The sequence below is a fragment of the Halichoerus grypus genome, chromosome X (assembly GCF_964656455.1).
Source record: "Halichoerus grypus chromosome X, mHalGry1.hap1.1, whole genome shotgun sequence".
Taxonomy (NCBI): Eukaryota; Metazoa; Chordata; class Mammalia; order Carnivora; family Phocidae; genus Halichoerus; species Halichoerus grypus.
This window is the reverse complement of record NC_135727.1, coordinates 53,095,851-53,106,267: the sequence shown is the minus strand read 5'-3', so window position 1 is coordinate 53,106,267 and position 10,417 is coordinate 53,095,851.

Below are 10,417 nucleotides of genomic sequence, written 5' to 3'. Positions count from 1 at the left end.
AATAAAAAAATGAAATCTTACTATTTGCAATGAAGTGGATGGATCTAGAGAGTATTATGCTAATCAAGTCAGTCAGAGAAAGACAAATACCATATTATTTCACTCATATGTGGAATTTAAGAAATAAAACAGATGAACTTAGGGACAAAAAGATAGGCAAACAAGAAAACAGACTCTTAACTATAAATAAGATACTGTAGGTTACTGGAGGGGAGGTGGGCAGGGGGATTGGTTAAATGGGTTGTGGGTGGGTATTAAGGAGGGCACTAGTAGTGGTGAGCACTTGGTGTTGTATTTAAGTGATGAATCACTAAATTCCACACCTGAAACTAACATTACACTGTATGTTAAATAACTGGAATTTAAATAAAAACTTGAAAAAAAAGTTATATGTACAAGTAAAAAAAGTCTAAAAGGCTATTTTGTCTAAGTACATATACAACAGATTTTGTTTTTGTTTTTATTTTTTTGTTTGTTTTGTTTTGCAAGGAATATTTTTTCTATCCCTTCTTTTTTAGTCTGTGTGTGCTTTTATATTTAAAGCATGTCTCCTGTAAGCAATATATAGGTGGGTCCTGAATTTTGTTTGTTTTATCCATTCAGCCACTCTGTCTTTTGATTGGGGAATTTAGTGCATTTACATTTAAAGTAACTATTGATAGGTTTGTACTTGTTTACATTTTGCTAATTGTTTTCTGGATGTTTTGTAGTTCTCTGTTCCTTTCTTTTTATCTTGCTCCCTTCATTTGTGGTTTGATGACTTCCTTTTGTGGTATGCTTATATTCCCTTTTCCTTATCTTTTGTGTATTTACTCTAGGTTTTTGCTTTGTGGTTATCAGGAGGCATACATATAACAAGTTATATCTATAGCAGTCTATTTTAAGTTGATTAAAAAGACAAGTTTTTTCCCCATTATAAAGCCCTTCTCATATTTTATGTTTTTGATATTTCATTTCAGTTTTTTATGTTATGCATCCTTTAATTATTCTAATCATAGTTATCTTTACTGCTTTTAACTTTCATGCTAGCTTCATAAGTCACTAATCCACTACTTTTACTATATATTTACCTTTCTGGTGTGATTTATTCTTTCATATGTGTTCTTGTTACTAATTAGCACCATTTCCCTTCAGCTTAAAACAGTACCTTTAATATTTCTTGTAGGGCTGGTTTAGTGGTGATGAACTCCTTCAGTTCTTGCCTGTCTGGAAAGTTGTTTATCTTACCTTCATTTCTGAATAATAACTTTGATGTGTGGAATATTCTTGGCTGAAAGATTTTTTTTTTCTTTCAGTAGTATGAAAATATTATGACATTCTCTTCTTGTCTGCAATGTTTATGCTGATAAATCTGCTGCTAGTATTGGGGGTTCCCTTGTACTTAACAAGTTATTTTTTATCTTGCTGTTTTCAATATTCTTTCCTTGTCTTTAACCTGTGACATGATAATTATAATGTGTCTTGGTGTGGGGTTAAGTTCCACTTATTTGGAACTCTAGGCTTCCTGGATATGGATGTCAATTTTCTTCCCCATGTTAGGAAGATTTTCAGCCATTATGTCTTCAAATAAGATTGTTGTCCTTTTCTTTGTTCTCTTTTTTGGAGCCCTATGATGTAAACATTAGTCCTTTTGATGTTATCCCATAAGTTCCTTAAGCTATCTTCACTTTTTTTTTCATCCTTTTTTTCAAATTTTTAATTGTTATGTTAATCCCCATACATTACATCATTAGTTTTAGATGTAGTGTTCCATGATTCATTGTTTGTGCATAACACCCAGTGCTCCATGCAGAACGTGCCCTCTTTAATACCCATCACCAGACTAACCCATCCTCCCACCCTCCTCCCCTCTAGAACCCTCAGTTTGTTTTTCAGAGTCCATCGTCTCTCATGGTTCGTCTACCCCTCCGATTTCGCCCCCTTCATTCTTCCCCTCCTGCTATCTTCTTTTTTTTTTCTTAACATATATTGCATTATTTGTTTCAGAGGTACAGATCTGAGATTAAACAGTTTTGCACAATTCACAGCGCTTACCAGAGCACATACCCTCCCCAGTGTCTATCACCCAGCCACCCCATCCCTCCCACCCCACCCCCCACTCCAGCAACCCTCAGTTTGTTTCCTGAGATTAAGAATTCCTCATATCAGTGAGGTCATATGATATATGTCCTTCTTTGTTTGACTTATTTCGCTCAGCATAATACCCTCCAGTTCCATCCACGTCGTTGCAAATGGCAAGATCTCATTCCTTTTGATGGCTGCATAATATTCCGTTGTATATATATACCACATCTTGGCTCTTTCCACAGTTTGGCTATTGTGGACATTGCTGCTATAAACATCGGGGTGCACATACCCCTTCGGATCCCTACTTTCGTATCTTTGGGGTAAATACCCAGTAGTGCAATTGCTGGATCATATGGTAGCTCTATTTTCAACTTTTTGAGGAACCTCCATACTGTTTTCCAGAGTGGCTGCACCAGCTTGCATTCCCACCAACAGTGTAGGAGGATTCCCCTTTCTCTGCATCCCCACCAACATCTGTCATTTCCTGACTTGTTAATTTTAGCCATTCTGACTGGTGTTGTTTAGTTCCACTGCCTTGTCTTTCTGTTTCATCTAGTCTGATGTTGAACACCTCTAGTGTATTTTTCATTTCAGTTATTATAGTCTTCAGCTCTCTGACATATTTAATATTGTCTTATATTTTTCATTTCTTTGTTGAAGTGCTTCCTGTGTTCATCCATTCTTCTTTCCAGTTTGGTGAGCATCTTTATGTCCATCATTATGAACTTTTTATCATGTAAATTACTTATCTCCATTTCTTTAAGGTATTTTGTTATGAGGTTTTATTTTCTTCTTTTATTTGGAACATATTTCTCTGTTTCTTCATTTTGCTTGACTCTCTGTCAATACTGTTGACTCTCTGTCAATACTTTCTACTGTTTCTATACAGTAGATAAAAACAACCACCTCCCCCAGACTTGAATAAGTGGCCTAGTATAGTAGATGAATCTTATCATTCAACCCTGCCTAAGATCTTCATTGTCTCTCAAACCTTTGTTCTTGTCCAAACAGCCTATCATACTTTTATAGCTCCCAGTACTTGATGATGTGCCAAGACTTGTCAGCATCCCAAAGGGGAGGAACTCAGCGCCTAGATTCAGGCTGACTGGAAGCCAGACCTTCAAGCATCAGCTTTTAAAAGTATGTGAATATATACAGTCTTGTGTAACTGCAAGTGTGAACCCCACTGGTCACCAGAGCCAGGTGATCTGGAGGTATCTTCTGGGTGGCAGTAACAAAATTTGGGGCTCCAAATGAGTGTATAAGCTCTTTTCTGGGTGATATTGGCAAGCTGGAGAAAGGCAGGGGGATAGTGCCAAGATGGTACCCATAGCCTATGTTCCTTGAGAACAACTCCGTAGGACACTAAATGTATGCCAAATCTGAAGCCTGCCTCCCAGGCTAAAGCTTCAGACCAGTCAAAGAGGCCTTCACTGAAAGACTGGGGGATAGCCTAAGTCTGCAGTCTGTGAACTGTCCTGGGGATGGTAGCCCCCCCAAGAACTGTCTCTCTGATTGCCACAGTCCTGTGAGACCCAGGAATCCAAGCCTTACCCATGGTCACCAGAGCCAGGATATCAAAGAGTGCATGTTTTATATGTAGCAGCCATGAAACCTGATGCACCAAACATGAAAATAGGACACTTAATGTGTGGAAGCTCTCCTCCAGGAGACACTGGCCCTATGGAGCATGGCAGAGTAAACATGAAGATAGCACCCATGCTCTAACATCTCTGGAAAGGATAACAGTCAGCCCCTAGATGTGTGTTTAATTGGAAACCTGCTCCTCAGGCCACAGTCATTATGATAAGCTAATAGGCCTCCATAAAAAGGTGAGCTCTGGGTCTATTCCCTTTTGCTATGGCCTGGGGGTTATAGCTGCTTAAGAACTATTTCTCCATTGGTTATAGTCCTGTGGGATGCACAAACATAAGCCCCGTTGGACTCCAGAGCCATACAATGTGGAGGTGTTTCCTGGCAGCAGTCACAAAAATCAGAGTATCAGAGAATGGTATGAGCACTTTCTAGGTGGTACTGATTATTATACTCCTGTGAGACCAGGAATGCAAGCTCCCCTAGCCTCCAGAGCTAGGCAATCAAAGGTATTCCTTAGGTGGCAGCTGCAAAAATAAAAACACCAGACATGTATAAAGGCTTCCTCATGGGAGATACTGGTGCCCTATGTGTTCTACATAGATGGCACCTGCCAGTTTTAGTCCCCAGAAAGCATTCCAGCAGACTCTTAGATGTGTGTGTTAAATTAGATGCCTGTCCCTCAGGTGGACACTTTAATATAAGCAGATGAGCCTACTTCATGTTAAGTCTGGGTGTAATTGCCTGCCCCTGATTTGGGCCCTCAGGTAGGTGAGTCTGAGCATGCTAGCCCTTAAAGAACAGTTTCTCAAATCGTTACAGTCTACGGGTCTTGGGATGTGAGCCCCATTAGCTTTCAAAGTTAGACATTTGAGGGGATTATCTCTCAAGTGTATGTCTTAAAACTTGGGATGTTCTTCAGGCAGAAGCTCCAGGTTTTGAGTTCCCTCTCAGTTGTGGGTAACCACACTAGGGTGGGGTTTATAATCAGATTGTGTTCCAGCCTCTTCTATCTACATCAATGTGGTTTTCTTCTCATTTTCCCAGTGTGTAGTAATCACTCAGCAAACCTTTAGGTTTTTTAAGAGAAAAATTTCAATATGTAGCTGTAGACTCCGTGTGTTTTCAAAAGGAGGTGAATTCAGAATGCTCCTACATTGCCATCTTGAACTGGAAATACTTGTTTTTTTCTAACTTCTTGAGATACACACTCAGATTTCATCATTTTTTTTCTCTTGTTCACTAGTAATTTAATTTCACTAATTTCCATCTAAATTCAGTTTTAGTCATGTTTATTTTCTGTATTATTCAGTTCAAAATATGCCCTTTGTAATTTTTTTTCTTTGAGCTATCAACTATTTAGAAACACACTGATTAATTTCCAAACACTTGGAAAAATTTCTAGTTTCTTTTTGTTTTTGAGTTTTACCTTAATTCCACTGCAGAGAACTTTGTAATTTAACTTGTAATTTGCCAAAATTCACTTTATGACTCATTATACAGTCAATTTGATAAATATTCTCTACATACTTGGGAAAACTATATATTCTGTTGTTAGGTATAGTATTCTAATTAACTAGGTTAAGGTTGTTAACTATGCTGTCCAGTGTAGGTTAAGACCTATAATTAAAACCCAATATCACTTGCTGCCTTGACATCTGTGGGAAACTGGGATGGCCTTGAGTGGCCTAACAGCAAGTTCCTCTCTCTACTAGGCTCCTGCAGATAAAATCCCCAAACCAAAAAAAAAAAAAAATTGTTCCTTATGAAACAGACCAGGTACAGTTCTTGCTTATCCCTGAGTAGAGTTTTAGTTCCCTGCCAGACTACAGAATTATTCAAGTAAGCCAACTACATCTTCGTCCAGGAACCAGAGGGCACTCCACTCTCTGATTACTACAAAACCTGCCTCCCACCATCCCTGCTTGTTCATTCTCTGGCCCTGTATGTGTGCAGTGTGTTCCTACCCCAGGCTGTGAATATATGTCATATGTCACTGACAAACCACTATTAATCTCATCTTTCCAATGTTAAGTGTGATGTGTTTGGCCATCCCCATAATCCTAGGGCAGTAATTGGGTGAATCAGAAATGATTCAAACAAGTGACATCATGAACAAGATGTCCCAACCATGACTGAGGACACCTGGTCAGCTTTAACTAATTGTTTTCGGCTAAATAACTGGTGCCATGATATACTGAAGCTGCCTAGGGTGGAACCACAGATTGCTGGCAGGCTTGTGCTTTGGCCTGCATGACACTATGTTATCTTTGTCAGGTGTTTCCATATCTTCCCACTCTAAAATTCTCTTGTCCCCAAAACAAGAATTGTTGTTAATTGGTTATAAGCCAATGTGTCATGCTGTCAGGTTTAGCCTGTGTTTGGTAGGTGGTGTCTGAGACTCCTACCTAAAGACGTAGTGACAATACAGTGCCATAACTGGTCAGTGCTTCATCCTCCTTACCAAGGGTTATGCTCCAGCCCAGCTCTCTGGTCACTGTTAAGCCTAGTGACCATCACTGGCAGCTTGAGGAAGCCATACAGATATTATTTGTGATTGTACACGTCTGGAATGGGCCTGGAAAGGCCTTTTGTGAGTTTTCCAGAAGGAGACCACCATTCTGGAGAGAATTAAGCATGGCACTCTGGTTGAATAATAGCAATTTTTCTTATGGCACTGCTTCCCTTACTGCTGTCATACTCATTCTGATCCCCAAGTGTATCAAGATGCACATCCATAGGGGCCCATGGTCCAGGCACTGATGAAAAAAGAAAAGCAGAAAGAGCATATGGCACTTAATTACCCTCCTTTTGCAACCCCCCTAGACAATGTGGCTGAGCTTTGCTTAGCATTACTATTTGCCAGCAGGCTAAAGGGCTAATATTGTAATCATGGAGCTTAATGGTTCCATTCATAGCCAAAATTAATTTACTGGATATGGACCCCAACTCTAGAGAGATTGACTGGCACTCACTGGAGAAAGAAATAGCCATCTACAAAGCAGTCCACAGGGTTCCCACAACTGGGAGGGAGGAAGGAAGGGAAAGAGGAAGGAAGGAAGAAAAGAAGGAGGAAGGAAGGAAGGAAAGAAACAAGGAAAGAAAAGAGGGAGGTAGGGAGGGAAAGGAACTGTTTTTACTTCACGACACTTCTGACACCAAATGAGTGAGGAATCTTTCACACACCAACCAATTCTGACATCATTTTTTTTTTTTAAAGATTTTATTTATTTATTTGAGAGAGAGAGAGCACAAGAGGGGAGCGGGAGAGGGAGAAGCAGACTCCCTGCTGAGCAGGGAGCCCGATGCGGGACTCGATCCTGGGACTCCAGGATCATGACCTGAGCCGAAGGCAGTCGCTTAACCAACTGAGCCACCCAGGCGCCCACCAATTCTGACATCAACTAGGTGTTCCACAATTCAATTCTGATACTAACTAACCAGAATTAGAGCAGAACCCACAGGTTAAGGGCTCAGTTCCACAAGACTTCCATTCCTGATGCCAGTCACAAGTCCCAGGTTACCATGTGTACTTTTGAACAACCAAATGTGCTTTGGAGTTCCCATAATCCAATCCTCAGGTTTGATAATTTTCTAAAATGGCTAACAAAACTTAAGAAAACATTTTACTTATTATAATTAGTTTATTTTAAAAAATACAACTCAAGAACCGCAAAACGGATGAGATGCATAGGGCATAGAGCTTCCATACCCTCTCTAGGCACATCACCTTCCCAGCACCTTTATATGTTTATCAAGCTAGAAACTCTCTGAACTCTATCATTTAGAGGTTTTAGTGGCACTTTTATTAAGTAGGTATGATTGATTAAATCACTGGTAATTAGCTCAACCTACAACCTCTCTCCCCTACCTGGAAGTCATGGGGTGGGGCTCAAAGTTTCAACCCTCCAATCGTGCCCAAAAAGTCCAAAGCATTTTGGCAACCAGCCCTTATCCTGAAGGGGCCCCTACCCACCAATCATCTCATTAGCATACAAAAGACCCTCTTATAATTCTGGAGATTCAAAGGATTTTAGGAGCTGTGTGCTAGGAACCAGAAACAAAAACCAAATGTATATTTCTTATTGTATCATAAGAGGAAAAAAGAAAAGAAAGAAACCTGGATACAAGAGATAGAAACAAAAAGTCTGAAACAGAGATCCATGGTTTTGCCCAATTGACAATCTAAAATTTAGTAGAATAATTTATTAATAAAAAAGATAAGAGGGCACAAAATAGTTTTGTGTCTCTACAAAAAAGTTCAGAATTAGCTTTAACATCCACTGAAATGTACTAATTGGCAACTTTAGTGTCTATCTTTAATTAATACTGGGCTCAAATTACACTATACACGGGAATTCCACTAAATTTAAACAGAGTATCCCCTGTAATCTTAGGGGAGTATCTGCATATAAAATAGAGGACAAATAGGAATGCCCCCTTTTTTTTTGCTTACACACTTTTTTTTTAATTTTATTTTAATTCCAGTATAGTTAACATACAGTATTGTATTAGTTTCAGGTGTAAAATTTAGTGATTCAACAACTCCATATATCACTCAGTGCTCCTCACAAGTGCACTCCTTTATCTCCATCACCTATTTAACCCTCCCCCACCCAACTCCCCTCTGGTAACCATCAGTTTGTTCTCTATAGTTAAGAGTCTCTTTCTTGGTTTGTCTCTTTCTTTCTTACTCTCTCTCTCTTTTCCCCTTTGCTCATTTGTTTTGTTTCTTAAATGCTGCATATGAGCAAAATCATATGGTATTTGTCTTTCTCTGACTGACTTACTTTGCTTAGCGTAATACTCTCTAGTTCCATCCATGCACTTGCAAATGGTAAGTTTTCATTATTTTTTATGGCTGACTAATATTCCATTGTGTGTGTATATATATATATATATATATATATATATATATACACTACATCTTTAACCATTCATCAATCAATGGACACTTGGTCTTTTTCCATAATTTGGCAATTGTAGATAATGGTGCTATAAACATAGGGGTGTATGTATATAATAGGCATTCCCATCAGTGCCCTCAGAGGACACTGTAGAGGCTTCAGCAACCTCCTCTCATGTCTTCATGAGTTGCCCCTGGAATTCTGATTCAAGAAACTGCTCTCTTCAGCCCTACATTATACTCTATTACAGCATCAATAACTTGCCACATGCTTGGCTCTCCTGGAAATAGAAGATCTCATAGACCCTGATCTGTGACCCTCCATATTTCACTGTTCATTGTGCCTTAAGTCATGGAAGCAGCATCCTGTAAGTTTGGCATGGCTATTGAGGCCTCTGCTACAAGATGGAGGCAAACTTGAGCCCTCTGGAATATCCCAACTGCAGGAGGGGGTGGCTTCCCTGTCTTCAGTCTCTTGCTATGGTGCTGGAGAAGTTCATTCCTCTTTCAGATTCTTTGGCTACCTGAGAATCCTCTTGTGATCAACTTAGTGAACATCAATACAGTTTACAGATGGCATGGCTATCATTAGACATGAGTAAGCTCAGTGGAAAATTACTGGTTTTCATTTTTTTAACCAGTAGTTTCCTGATAAAGGATGGGACGCAAGGGTTACCACACTTGATTGAACTTTAGGCAGGCATCTTATCACTGGATGCCTTTGCCAACAATTGGACCACCATACATTTTTACAAAGTTTTGGGCCATTGCCAAAGAGTTGTCCTCTGTATGGGTTGAATTGTGTCCCCTAGAAAAGTTATATTGATATCCTAAGTCTTAGTCCTTCAGACTGTGACTTTATTTGGAAATAGAATCATTATAGATGTAATTAAGGTGAGATTCTGGTGGATTAGGGTGGGTTTCTAATCCAATATGTCCTTATAAGAATACATCTAAGTAAAGACACAAACAAAGATCTAGGGAGAATTTCATGAGAAGATAAAGGCAGGGACTGGAGTTATGTTGCCACAAGCCAAGGAAGGTCTGGGGCTACCAGAGTTGGAAGGCAAAAACCGGATCCTTACTTGGAGGCTTCAGAGAGAGCACAGGGCAGCCAACACATCAATTTCAGACTTTTACCCTCTAGATTTGTGTGGGAATAAATTCCTGCTGTTTTAAACCATCCAATTTGTGATACTTTGTTACAGTACCCCTAGGAAACTGAGACATCCTGTTTGGACTGAAGAACTCTTGAAACATTTTTGCCTTACAGATATTCAAAATAAAAATCAAGGTAACATGCCTTTAAAAACATTAAGACCTTAATACAAGATCTCACCAAGATACTCCTTATTCTCTACAAAGTTCCAGTGAGTAGTTGTAATGACGAAGGCACTTATTTCAATTCTCAGAGCACACAATGCTATGGTCTTGAAGGAGGTGTTCAGTGGAACTTCTACATCTCCTATAGGTCCCAGCAGCCAGTTTAATTGAAAGGCATAATTGGCTCCTCACCACACTCCTATTGAAGTTACAAAGTTGACATGGACCTCTAGTTGGGTGTCATTATTGCCAGATACATTGATTAGCTTAAATTTACAGCCCCTGGGAAATGCACTCCTTATACCAATGCCACACACATGGCCCTCAACTGCTTTTATTGATCATAAGTTCATTTTTGATAACCACCTTACACTGTGACTCTCTTTCCTCATTGAGTGCATACTTAATTTCCTAGGAAGACACTTACCCTACTACCCAAAATCTTATTCATCACCAAAATTTAAATTGATATGAAGGCATCAATAAGTCAATTATAGCTTAAGGTCTAACATAAAGGACTGACATCAT